Source organism: Narcine bancroftii, chromosome 3, assembly GCF_036971445.1.
Source record: "Narcine bancroftii isolate sNarBan1 chromosome 3, sNarBan1.hap1, whole genome shotgun sequence".
Taxonomy (NCBI): Eukaryota; Metazoa; Chordata; class Chondrichthyes; order Torpediniformes; family Narcinidae; genus Narcine; species Narcine bancroftii.
In genome coordinates this window covers 171,954,602-171,968,588 of record NC_091471.1, presented here as the reverse complement: position 1 = coordinate 171,968,588, position 13,987 = coordinate 171,954,602, and the positions used below count along the sequence as shown (strand labels likewise).

The following is a 13,987-nucleotide window of genomic DNA, read 5'->3' as shown; positions in this document are numbered from 1 at the left end:
CCTGGAAATCCGAAACAAAAATAGGATTTGTTGGAAATATTCAGCAGGTCAGGAAGCATCTTTGGAAAGAGAAGGTCCACGACTCTTCTGTAGGCTGTATAACGTTTCAAGTGTCCTGAAGGGAATGTTAAAAGGTACAATAGAAACACAGGTCTCTTCTTCCTTAACAATCGTCTTTGTGTTCCTTTCCTTCTTAACTGTGAGAAGAGCAATAGAATGCGTTGAACTGCAACCATTTATTTAATGACTGGAGCTTCCATTTGCTCGTCTCGTCTCTGAACCAACGTCAATCCCTTTCCTCGTCACTGGCTGTGTTAATAACACTCGTCTAAATTGGGAAATGAGTCATAGCCCGTTTACAATTGGCAACCTGGTGCCACTTTTCTTGAATAAAAGCTGTCGAAAATGTCTTCAATTTATTGCGTGTCAGGAGATGAAGAGAATTCGGGGTTGAACTAAAGCAATAACATGCCCCCAACACTTAATAAAGTCCTGGAAAAAGGACCGAATTTGAACTCCCTCGGCGTGGGTGTGGCAACGCTGACGGAATCAGCACCGAGCTCTCATTACGCTGCCCCTTGCAATAGGAAACACCCTCTCCTGAACAGCAAGACAACAGAGACTGCCTTTAATATTTCACCAGGCTTTGCTGCACGTTGCCTTTTAAGCCAGTGTGGGTCAAATCTATACGAGGCTTTCCTTTCTAAATAACTGTTCCGCAAGGTAAGTGCAGTGTGGCAACGATGCCTTTCCCTTTCATATAAAATTCCTAGTAAACTACAGACCGTTAATCCTGCAGACCGTTTTTTAAAATCAACCGGGTTAGTGTTAAGAAAGAAAGTCTTTGCTTCAGTCCATTCTCTGTTAATATCAATTATAATGTTGGAGAGCCACTATTTTTGTTAATTTCAACGAGGTCGCAAGTGTGTTTGAGGGAGGGGGAGGGTGTTTGTCTTGAACAAGACCTTATCCTGGACGTGTTGAATACAGTATTTCGCAGTTCTGGGCGACGTTTGCGAATCCTGGTTTCGTGTACAATTTGGAGAGAAATAGGTATATTTTCCCTCTCGCTGTGTGGTTACTTTGGATTTCTACTCGCAACATCCTAACTTTGTATTGTGGCTGGGTAGCAGCACTCGCTCGGTTACTGGAGCATGCAATTGAATTGGAAGAAATACCTTGAAGTGAAATAATAGTTGGTCCTTGGTTTAAGGCGATGATTTTGCACGTGAGAAATAGTTGGAGACGGTGCAACAGCCTGGTGAGTTTCCAGTGTTACAAACTGCTGGCAAGAGGTTTGGGTGGGGTGGGGTGGGGTGGGGGGCAATGGTCGCTGAATGTAGTTGGATTCACAACACCAAAAACTTGCTGAAAAGAAAACTCCACCAAGCTGTTATATCCACAGTCTGATCTATCCTGCTTGTTGGGCTCTGAGACGACAGGCAATAGGGGGTGCGAGAGACTGCGTTGGCCACTCTATCAACTTGCCTTTTGATGCAACGCACACTTTTCTATTTCACGAAGTTGAGAGATCCGGAACAGTGAGAACGTTCTTTGTCTGAGTGACCAACATGAAATGTATCAAGTGGAAGATGAAACAAAAGTTGCAGATGCTTCTATCCCCTTTACATGCACGAAGTGTCACCGCTTTTCATTCTTGACTCGATAAAGGCCCCGAAACGAGAACTGATCTGGGTGCAGATGCTGCTGTCCATTGAATTTCTCCATCAGCTTTGTTCAAGATGTATTACGCAGATTCTTGTAACCATTATTTCCACAGGGCTAGTTCTGTTTTGTGGCCAACAGCTTTCTCAGTGACACAAATGCTCAAGCGTTTAATAACTTGATTGTAACTCGTTGAATTAAGAGACCCAACACATTGAATGTGGGCATTTTTTTTTGGGCTACAAACAAAATCCATTCAATTGAGTTTTCTGATTTTTTTTGAGATGCCAACTTCCACTAAAACGTTATGTTAATTAAAATATTAATTTATTTAGTGGAATCCATTATTAATGTGTTTGGAATACAAATTTTCTTCGTAAACACTCTAATTACCCTCTCCCCCGCCCCCACATTCAATGGAGCTTCCGCCGTCCCATCCAGGACAGGAAGGTGTAATTAAAGGGTGGAAAATTTACATCGGTAGTTTCCATTATAAATATGGTCAAGATTTATAATAGGAATCTGAAACCAGAGAAAGCTATGCTTTAAATTGGGGAATTTGTTACTTTGCTCGTGTTGAAACAACCTTGTGCTCTTCAATTCAGCTTTGTCTTCAGCACCACTTTGCCACGTCTAACTCCACAATGATAAACTTTTAATGAAGGGCTGCTAAGGATTGGAAAAAGTGGTGGGCCATCCAGTCCTTTGAGACCATCTTGCTATTCAAGTCTGTGAGTCCAGAGGTGCATTGCAACATTCTGTGCCTCTAAATGTGACCCCAAATGCAGACTTGTTGGGTAGAGCTAGGGGCTCACTAGGAAGGGATAATTGTTGGTGCAGAAATGTATGGTGGTTTCAATTTGATTAATTATTAACTGATTTACACTGGTGACAGAGGGATCTGATCAGTGGTCAAATATTTAAATATGGAGATTGGCCCATTATTCCTATGTGCTGAGTGCCATCTAAGGTAAATTTATGTATTGGGTAGCTGCCTAGAACCTGGATGTGACGTTTGTTGTACTATTTGACTGGATAAATCTTAGCCATGCTTTATTCTGTCCTCATTTAACATCTAGACAGCAACAGGGGAAACTGGATAATGACTTTAAAAATACTCACTGCTGCTTGATTAAACCCCTGCCCCCTCCTTTTATGGGGGCCTTTGGATCTGCATCTGAGAGCACTGAAATCTGTTTGTCACAGATGCCCTGGGTGTTGTTAGAACTCAGCATATCAGAGTTGAATCGGGATCTAAGATCCAGACCACTTGCTGCATTTGCTTACCATACCACTAAGGGGCACAATTTTCATGCAACACAAGCTAACTACATCCTGTCAGCAAATGTAATTTGCTCTGACTTAAGGTAACAGGGTCTTTATATACTTTACAGTTGGCTTTTGATGTTTTTGGAGTAGCTTCTCACTCATCCTTCCTCCCCATAAATATACTTATCCTGTGCTATGAGAGTATGTTTATTGTTCCACGAAAAGATGGTTTCCAGAAGTTTGCAGCAAAGCTAATCATGTTTTTTTTTTAAAAAAAGATTAATTGTGGTTAAAGACATCAGTTTTTTTCTATTAGGCAATAAATTTTCCTGTAGTATTTTCAGGAGTTATTGAATAGTGAATTTTGCATTTCTGCATGTGCATGCAGAACAAGTTTGCTTATTTTCTTCTTTTATGTCATCATTCTTTCTGAGTTTCTAATTTTCCTCAAGAATTGTTCTGTATGTGATGTTTCTTTTATTACAATAAAGAAACCTGGGTTCTTTTTAAAACAACTAGATTACTAGATTAATTAACTAAGCAACTAGTGCTAAAAACAGAACACACATGCAGACCTCATGGGAAGGCATCCATTCTGAATCTACTAAAGATGCAACAACATCCACCAAATGCAACATTCTTCAGATGCTACATACTCCATCTCTGACTCCTCCTCTATCACTGCATCCCCTTTCCTTGAGATATTTAATAAAATATGACACATTAATACAGTTTATTTCAATTTAAAGTTCAACACAAATGCAACATGAACATCAGCAGCACAAACTTTTAAGTGTGCAGTTTTTCTTTCTTTTGTAGATTGTCTGTCAGGTGCTTTGACAACTTGGGTGGATCTTCTTAACATGAGTGCTTGTGTCAGCTCTGCAGGTCCACTATTGTCTAGCCTGAGTGGTGTTTCCTCTGTTTCTGTGAATCCTCTGCATTTATCTGTTTCTGCCGTATCTCTGGCATTTTCAGCAGGCTCCTTCGATTCCTTCTCAGTATTTGACCCTCCTCTGTTCTGACAGGGTAGGATCTTGGATTTATTTCTCCCAGAACAGTAGCCTTTTTTGTTCCAAGTGTTAGAATCTCTGAGTCTCATTATGTCATGTTGTGCCAATGGCACTAAGCTAACTTTTTTCTCCCTTGTAGATGCTTTTCTTTCTGTTTGACAGCTCAGTTCTTGTTTGCGTCTGCAGAGTAGGGAAGTGTGGTGCATAGTGTACATCCCATCAGAAGCTCAGCAGGTGACATGTCATGTTCAAGTGGCAAAGCTCTGTAACTCAATAGAGCTAGATACGGATCTGAGCCACTGTCGAGTGCTTTCATGAGCAACAGTTTAACTATGTAAATACCTTCCTCAACTTTGCTGTTTGACTGTGGATGCAGAGGACTTGAAGTCGCATGTCAAAAACCATACTCTTCTGCAAAGTTCTGGAATTCTCTACTGGTGTAGCAAGGTCCATTGTCACTGTAGACAATCTGAAAAATTCCATGTCTTGCAAAGATCGGTTTCCTATGTTTAATCACAAGCAGCAGACATGTTGGGAAGCAGCACAATCTCAGGATGGTTCAATAGTCAATAACCAGCAATTAATTCTTTCCATCCACGTGGAGCAGATCAGTCCCAACCTTTTGCCGTAGTTCTGCTGGTAAGTCAGTTATTATTATCATGTGTTCCTTTGTCTGCTTTGCATGATGATTCAAACAGGTCTCACAGCTGGAAACCATCTTATCAATGTCAGCATTTATCTCTGGCCAATAAACAGCTGTTCTGGTCCTCCTCTTGCATTTTTCAATTCCAAGGTGCCCTCATGCACCCTTTTCAGCATTTCGTGTCACAGTGATTGAGGAATGACAATTCTGCTCTGTCTGAAGAGAAGCCCATTGACAGCGCTCAGCTCTGAAGTTGTAGTATGGCTGACATTCACCTTTAGGCCATCCTTTATTCAGATTCTTGATGACTTTCTCTAGAACTGTTCTTTTTCAGCTGCAATCTGCTTGAATTTCATGTCAGATATGGGAAGAGATTCAGTGATCAAGTTCACATGCAGATTCACATCTGTCTCTGTGAAACTCATATGCGCATCACTCTGTATTGTTGCCATGGATAACACATCAGCTAACACTATGTTTCCCTGGTGTGTACACCAATTTAAAGTCATAAAGTTGTAGCTTCAACATCATTCTTTGGATTCTCAGTGACATTTTACTGAGATTTTTCTTGATTATTGCTATTAATGGCTTGTGGTCTGTTTCTGACATGAATGTTGGTAGACTATACACATAACTGTGGAATTTCTTGAGTCCATAGACCAGACCTAGACACACTTTATCAATCTGTGCGTATTGACATTCAGATGTTGTCGTCGTCCTTGATGCTTATGTTACTGGCCTCCATTTTCTCCTTTGGCATGAAGTAGTATGGTACCTATTCCATTTAATCTTTTTGGATGCTTCAAAGAAAGTCAAAAGTACTGGTTCTGTAGTTAGAATGGTCTTCAATCGTCCCCATTCTTCCTCGTGGTTAGCCGTCCACTTGAATTCACATTTGTCCTGTAACAACGTCCTTGGGTATATTGTTTGGGAAGACAGGCTTGGTATGTATTTACCAATGAAAATTATAATTCCCAGCACTGTCAATACGCATTTTTTGTCTGCAAGTCTGGACAATTTTTGGAATATTTTATTTAAATTTTCACCATACATACAGATTAATATAATAATACAAATTACAAAAATAAAATAAACTAGAAATTACATACATATCAGAATATATATAAAATAATTTTTATATAGATATATATCATTACAAAAAATGAAAGAAAAATGAACTTTCAGGATTGCACAGAGGGATGCCGTCTAACACACATGCTTAAACAAAGTTCTTTAATATAATTCAGAGGAGATTCTTGCAGGTCTAGAGGTACAGGAAGCACATTACAAATTTAAACATAATATTAGAGAACACAGGTGCTAAATTTGTAAAAATATAGAACATTTATTTCTCAAATTATGTAATTTTTTTCTGAAGGAATACAACTTTGAATTTCTGCATTCCATCTTTTCATACCCAAATGTGCATCTGATTTCCAAGTAACTGCAATACATTTCCTTGCCACCACTAATGTAACTTTACAAATTTCAATTAATATAGTGACAGTTTGAATTTAGGTCTTGTTCCTTCAATATTTCCTAATCAAAATAAAGCTGGATTTTGTGAAAATAAAACACCTGTAACTTGTTCCAAAATATTCCCTAAATCCACCCAAAAAGGTCTTACCTTAGGACAAGACCAAGTTTAATTCAAAAATGTTCCTACGTCCTCGCCACACCTAAAACAATGATCTGATAAATCTGACTTCAATCTATTCAATTTTTATGGTGGAAGATATAACTGATGCTTACAAAAATACTGAACTAATCTATACCTTGCTTTAATAGTATCAGTCATACAATCCCTGACCATATTTGCTCATGAATCACAATATTCAAATCTAGTTCCCACCTCTGTCTAGATTTATGAACTCCACATTTAGGAGATCATATTTGTAATAAAGAATATTGTAGATGTAAACTTCTTCACAATTCCTCTCCTAATAAGAATTTCTACTTTGCTACAACCAGGTAGTAACATGGCTGGTCCTAACTTGTCCCTCAAATATACTCTTAATTGAAAATAGCAAAAAAGAGTACCTTGGGTTATTCCATATTTATTTCTCAATTGTTCAAATGACATTAATTGATCCTTTTCATAACAATCTTCAACATGTTATAATCCCCCTTATAAAACCAAATATCTAAAAATTGATTATCTTTTGAAAACTGATGATAGAATTTTGAGTTGGGAATTTTGGGCGATAGATGTGCTCTTGCACCAATTTCATCACTTATTTTATTCCAAATATTAATCAAATGCTTCAGCATGGTGTTTCTTTTACACCAACCATCTATTTTGCATCCCATTTGTATATGAATTCTCCTGCTTGTCTCTCCCTTATTTTATTTAATTCTATTTTTAACTCGTGCCACTTTTCTTTATATTTAAAAAAAAAGTAAGAAATTTCATTTGTGCAGCTCGATAATAATTCATGAAATTAGGAAGATGAAGGCCTCCCAATTCATATTTCCATGTTAACTTTTCTATTGAAACTCTTGACATTTTACTTTCCCAGAGGAATTTCCTTACATATTTATTAAATAAAAAAAAATTTTTGAGAGATTTAATAGGTAATGTTTGAAAAGTATGTTGTATTCTTGGAAATGTAATAATCTTAATACAATTAACTCTTCCCACTAAGGGTGGGTGTGGGTGTGGGTGTGGGTGTGGGTGTGTGTGTGTGTGTGTGTGTGTGTGTGTGTGTGTGTGTGTGTGTGTGTGTGTGTGTGTGTGTGTGTGTGTGGGGAAAGGGCTTTGGCAAATACTAGAGTGCCTCGGATGCCCCCCCAAAGTTCCTCAACATCGTTATCCAACTGCACATAAACCAACAAGGTCGGGTCAGATACAACAATGAGCTCTCTGGGGGGGCGTGGCAAGATGGCGTAGGGAACAGACGTGCCTTCCAGACCTCTCCTGACTCCGATTTATTGTTTTGTCTTTAAGTGCCCGTTAAAGTTCTTTTAAAAGTTTATAAATAATAAGAGGTGTTGGATTAGTGCCTAATGGTTTATATGCAAAAAAAGAGGTAAAAGAAAACATTTTCCAAAAATGTCTGAGCCTACTTGTTTACAAGAAGCCAGGACTCAGTGTAGAATGGATCCAGAGGAGGACGTGCAGAGTTCAGCATTGAAGCTCCGTTTTAAGCCGGTGAGGCTCTTTGAAGGTCGCATTCAACAGCTTTCGGACCAAGGAGCTGGACGGGTGCCAGTATTTCACACAACGGCAACTGTGAGTGCTGTTACTCAGTCTTTGACAGTTGAATCAGCTGGGGCGCCACCAGCTGGAGAGTTAAAGAGCTGTCATTCGACTGCTACAGTGGTGGCGCTGCAAAATGCATCTTCAATTACAACGCTTTTTCCAGATATCGATTCAGTGAAGATGATTAAAGAGATTTGGCTTAAAGATAACTCTGATCTTCAGTCTCCTGGCATTGCTGGGGGGACTTTGAGAGGGATTTTTATACGAAGTCAAACTGCTAGAAAAGATACTAAATTAAGGGAAGGGACAGAAGATCCCGTGGTCTCTAAGGAACAGCAAGACCCCATTATGCCTGAATCTACTTCTGTTGAAATGTCTGTTAAGGATCTTGAAGATAAGATATATTCTGTATCGAGTCACTTAGCTAATTTTGTGAGCCTGTTTATTTCTAAGATTAATGCGATGGCGGAAGTCATTAATGGAGCTTTTAAGCTTGAAACCATTGAAAGATTTGAAATGTGTGATCAAGGTTTAGTCGATACACAGGATCAACTGCAAGATGAAAAAAGAATAATTGAAACATTGCAGATCCAAAATAAAAATTTAGCAAAAAAGGTTGATTATTTGGAGAATCAATCTAGACGGAACAACGTGAAAATTGTTGGCTTGCCAGAAGGCATAGAAGGACCAGATCCAAGAAAATTTTTTACTGAATGGATTCCACGAGTGTTAGGACAGGATAAATTCCCTGAAGGTTTAATACTGGAACATGCTTATAGAGTTTTAAGAAGAAAATCTTTTTCAGGACAGAATCCAAGATCTGTTTTGATCTGTTGTTTAAACTATTGTGACAGAGAGACAATTTTACGTACGGCTACTAGAAATGCCCAGCAAAATAGATCTCCTTTGATGGTTCAGAATAATTCTGTTTTCTTCTATCAAGATTTGAGTCAAGAAATTATGTTTCAACGACGCAAATTTAATTCTGTGAAAGAACGGTTGTGGAAAAAAAGACATAAGGCAACATTCAGGTATCCTGCGGTACTGAAGAATTTTTAGGATGGAAATTAGCCAAAGTTCTTTGATAATCCTAAAGAGGTTATGGACTTTGCTCAGCCTCTACCAATCATGCAGTTTTAGGAACGATGTAGTCCTTCAAGGTCTCCAAAGAGAGTAGAGATGCAAGGTGGGATCCAGATTTTTAAAAGAAATGGAAGCAATGGTGACCGAAGTGGTAACGTTGATTATATAAAAAAAAATCTTTTTTTTTTTGAGAAGAGTTTAAATAGTTTAAATAATGATGATAGTTTAATGAAATGGGAGTTGGGAGAGGGAACTGGGTGGGCACTAGTTTCCAGAAGTCATCAGCTACCTGTGAGTTATCTCACACCCAATATTTTGGGGGAGTAACCGCTTTGGACGGTTTAAACAGGAGGAGGTAGTTGTGACCTCCGACCTGTTTTTTTTTCTTTTTAAATTTTTGGGTTAAGAAGTGAAGGTTTTTTATTATTTTTTAAAAAATAAATATTTTTTTTTAACTCATTTTGTTTTCTGATTGTAATTGAGAGGGAATTAGGAGGTTTTTTTCACTCCTTTTTTTCTCTTTTTTGGGTTTTTTTCTCTTTTTTCTTTTTTAAGAGGATGATATCACAGAAGATAATAAGTCAAAAATTGAGGATGTTGAATTAGATGAAGAGGAGGATGAGGGGAAAGGTGATAAGAAGAAAAAGAAGAAAATTAAGTACAAATACATTGAGGGAGAAGAGTTTAATAAAATTAAGTTAATTTCGATAGAGAATTTTGAAGATGTTATAAATGAAGAATATGGAGAATTTTATAAGAGTTTGAACTTTTTTTTCTTATATAAGGGGAGGGGAAGGGAATAAAAAGTTTATCTGATTGTTTTTCTAAGGGATGTTTTTGTTCTCTCGATGAATTATAAAGGAAACTTGGTATTAATGGAAATTCTGTATTTATGTATTATTAATTATGATTTTTTGTATAACAGATATGTGGTTGATATATGATTTTAATATTTGAACTTAGTTTTAAACTGGATTTCATTTCTTAAATACATGTATTATGTTTGATTTAAATATATGTGTAAGGGTATTGTTTTAGTATTGATTTTTTTGTTGTTAGTAATTTTTTTTGTTAAGTTTTATCCTTTTTTTTGTAAGTGGGGTTTTTTCTATTTTATTTACAACATTGTTAATGAATTCTTCACTCTTTATTTTGGGCGGAGTGTTGGACTAATTTTAAATTAGAAGATTAATGTTGTGTTATAATTATTGGGGGGTTAATTTGTGTAGTTTAATGATGTAGTATTCTAATTTTTATTATCTTATTTTTTATTATTTAAATGTAATTTTTATTTTATTCATGTCATAAAATTTTAAATAAAGTTTAAAAAAAAAAACAATGAGCTCTCTGAACCCTTCTCCATTAACAATGGCGTGAAGCAAGGCTGCGTTCTCGCACAAACCCTCTTTTCAATCTTCAGCATGATGCTGAAACAAGCCATGAAAGACCTCAACAATGAAGACGCTGTTTACATCTGGTACCGCACGGATGGCAGTCTCTTCAATCTGAGGCACCTGCAAGCTCACACCAAGACACAAGAGCAACTCGTCCGTGAACTACTCTTTGCAGACGATGCCGCTTTAGTTGCCCATTCAGAGCCAGCTCTTCAGCGCTTGACGTCCTGTTTTGCATAAACTGCCAAAATGTTTGGCCTGGAAGTCAGCCTGAAGAAAACTGAGGTCCTCCATCAGCCAGCTCCCCACCATGACTACCAGCCCCCCCCACATCTCCATCGGGCACACAAAACTCAAAACGGTCAACTAGTTTACCTATCTCGGCTGCACCATTTCATCGGATGCAAGGATCGACAATGAGATAGACAACAGACTTGCCAATGCAAATAGTGCTTTTGGAAGACTACACAAAAGAGTCTGGAAAAACAACCAACTGAAAAACCTCACAAAGATTAGCGTATACAGAGCCGTTGTCATACGCACACTCCTGTTCGGCTCTGAATCATGGGTCCTCTACTGGCATCACCTATGGCTCCTAGAACGCTTCCACCAGCATTGTCTCCGCTCCATCCTCAACATTCATTGGAGCGACTTCATCACCAACATCGAAGTACTCGAGATGGTAGAGGCCGACAGCATTGAATCCACGCTGCTGAAGATCAAACTGCGCTGGGTAGGTCACGTCTCCAGAATGGAGGACCATCGCCTTCCCAAGATCGTGTTCTATGGCGAGCTCTCCACTGGCCATTGAGACAGAAGTGCACCAAAGAAGAGGTACAAGGACTGCCTAAAGAAATCTCTTGGTGCCTGCCACATTGACCACCGCCAGTGGGCTGATATCGCCTCAAACCGTGCATCTTGGCGCCTCACAGTTCGGCGGGCAGCAACCTCCTTTGAAGAAGACTGCAGAGCCCACCTCACTGACAAAAGACAAAGGAGGAAAAACCCAACCCCAACCAACTAATTTTCCCTTGCAACCGCTGCAACCGTGTCTGCCTGTCCCGCATCGGACTTGTCAACCACAAAACAGTTTCTCCCAGAAAGGTGATTTAATTCCCACCAAACTGACATTTTGCTCTGTTTATCTTTAATCCATGCTTCTGGATGTGTTGTAGCACTTTGAGCCTTTTGTTGTGTTGCTCCTGTGTGGATCCCCGTAGAATCATGTCATCCATGTACATGCATATCCCATTTATGCCTTCTCTAATGTGCTCCATTGTTCTGTGGAATACCTCCGGAGCTGAGGAAATTCCAAAAGGCATCCTCAGACAGGAGTATTGGCCAAGTGTTATATTAAATGTACAGTATTTTGTGCTAACATCATACAGTTTAATTTTCCAGAAGCCCTGGGATGCATCCTATTTGGTGAAAAACTTTGTACCAGCCATCTCACTTGTAATTTCATCCATGATTGGAATCTGATGATGTTCTTTCTTTATATTTGCATTCAAGTCTTTTGGGTAGTTCACCATTCTTCTTTTTGACATATACCATTGAATTCACCCATTTTGTGAGATCCTCCACTTTCTTTATGACCCCAAGTGCAGTATTTTGGTCAAGTTCTTGCTTGAGCTTTTAATGGCGCCAGAACCAGCCTTTAGCCATGCACTACTGACTCTGCTTTCTCTTTTAACTGTATCTTATTGGTGAATGGTAGAACTCCGAACCCCTTGATATCCGGAAATAGATCCAGTATTTCCTCTATGCTGTTCTGTGCATGGTCATTTTTAATGTGATACACCCTCTTGACTAGGTTTAAGTTTTCACATGCTTTGTCACCAAGCAGTGAATAATGTCCATCTGGGGTTACTGTGAACCTGAGGTGGTGTACTTTATCTTTAGCTTTCACCTTGAGTTTATATGTACCTTTTGTGTCGATGCTCTGTTCATTGTATGCTTTGAGCTTTACAGGATTAGCATGGATGTATGGCTTTATCTTCATTGCGCTGATGTTGTACTTGCAGATCAAATTGACCTTTGCCCTTGTGTCTAACTGGAAAGGAATATTTGTTCTCTTTGTATGCAATGACACAGTCCATTTATCCTGCTCGACACTGTTCATTTCTGCACCACCATGGCCATGAAAAATGTATGACTGAGAGCAGTTTCTTCAATAGTGAGCACAGTGCCTTCTACAGCACGTACACTTTTTACTTCTGTTTAGTTTTCCTTGGAAAATATTGCTTTGCATAGTGATTCTGCCCTTTGCACTTGTTACAGACATTTCCGTAAGTTAGGCTTTGCTTTAGTGCATGCTTAGTGCCACATCATTTACAATTGAATGTCTCTCCATCTTTTTGTTTGTTCCTGTATCTAATTTTTTGTTCGTGTGTCTAGACATTGTGGCTAAGATGATGCCTTCATTATCTCTGGCTTTTACATTATCACCAAACTTTTTCACGTGCTGCAGAGCTAGTTCATGCATGGCACATCTTTACAGCTCCAACTAAGGTAAGCTCTGTCTCTCGCAGCAATCTCTCTCTCACTTTCTTATCAATAATTCCGAACACCATTTGATCAAAGATCATTGAATCTTGCAGCAATCAAAAATTGCACGTTTTTGTTTTTAGTTTTTGTCATTAAAAAAAAAAGTATCAAAGCTCTCTTCCTGAAGCCGCGTGTGCGAGCAAAAGACGTACCTCTCGAAGGTTTCATTTTTCTTTGGTGAAATGTTCGTTAAACATCTTGATAACCTTGTCGAATTTGCTCTGGTCTTCTGCCTCAGCAAAAACAAATGTGTTGAAAGCCTTTAGAGCTTGAGGTTCCTCAAGGTAAGTAACATTGCAATCTTCTGTGTATCCGGTTGGCTATCGATTTGAATCGCTTGCAGGTAAAGCATAACATTTTCTTAAACAGCCTCCACTCATGGTCAATATTTCAAGTCCAATTTACAGCATTAGGATTTTTTAAAACCTTCCATATTTTCTCTGCTGATACTGACTTTTACTCACTATGCACACTGCGTTTTTCCCCCCCCCCCCCTTTCACTCTTGCGCACAGCAGAACTTAACTTTTTTTCCCCACTCTTGATTGTTTCTTCCACTATGTGACATTTCATTACATTAAAGAAACTTGGGTTCTTTTTTAAAACAACTAGATTTATTAACTAACCAACCTGCACTCTCTCACCGCACTGTATGTTCATCATTTTACAGATTTAAAGGTTTTATTTCCCTCTGTTGCCTTGGATGCATTTGGGGATGTGCCTTAATGCAGGGATCTGGATTACTTAATACTGGTCTCCACCTTTCCAATATCTCAAGTATTTTTTTGTTTTTAACAATGTTTGAATATTCTGGTTATCAGACCTCGGATTCTGTCTGTTGCCACCAAAAGAAAGTTCTATAGTTTGTAATATCTATTACATTAATAACATTGTTAGAAGGTTGAGGAATAAACATAACTTTAGTCTTGGGTATAAAATCTAGAGAAAGGTTTTTGAGTGCAGGACTGGGAGGTGTGGTAATTGCTCCTTTACAGAGACATGACATTCCTAATTGACACTATTGAAAAGAAGCAAGAAAGTGTGAAGGAAAATCATTTGTAGTGTTAGCTTCATTGGCAAGGATAGCATTTATTGCAGATTATAAAAGAAAACCTCAAACTGATGCTGGAATATTGAGCAAAGAAAGGGACTTAGCAGATCTGGAAGCATCCA

At 38.5% G+C, this 13,987-nt stretch overlaps 1 protein-coding gene across 4 annotated transcripts in view; it reads left to right on the top strand.

Moving 5' to 3' along the window:
* Positions 1–575: 575 nt before the first annotated feature.
* LOC138757843 (chondroitin sulfate N-acetylgalactosaminyltransferase 1-like) overlaps positions 576–13,987 on the top strand; it is a 244,025-nt gene continuing 230,613 nt past the window's right edge. Inside the window, exon 1 of one of the 4 annotated variants that reach the window (XM_069925835.1) lies at positions 576–723. The gene's annotated coding sequence lies outside the window, so the exon portion shown is untranslated. The remainder of the gene's footprint in view (positions 724–13,987) is intronic. The other 3 variants (XM_069925834.1, XM_069925837.1, XM_069925836.1) reach the window with 3 other exon arrangements.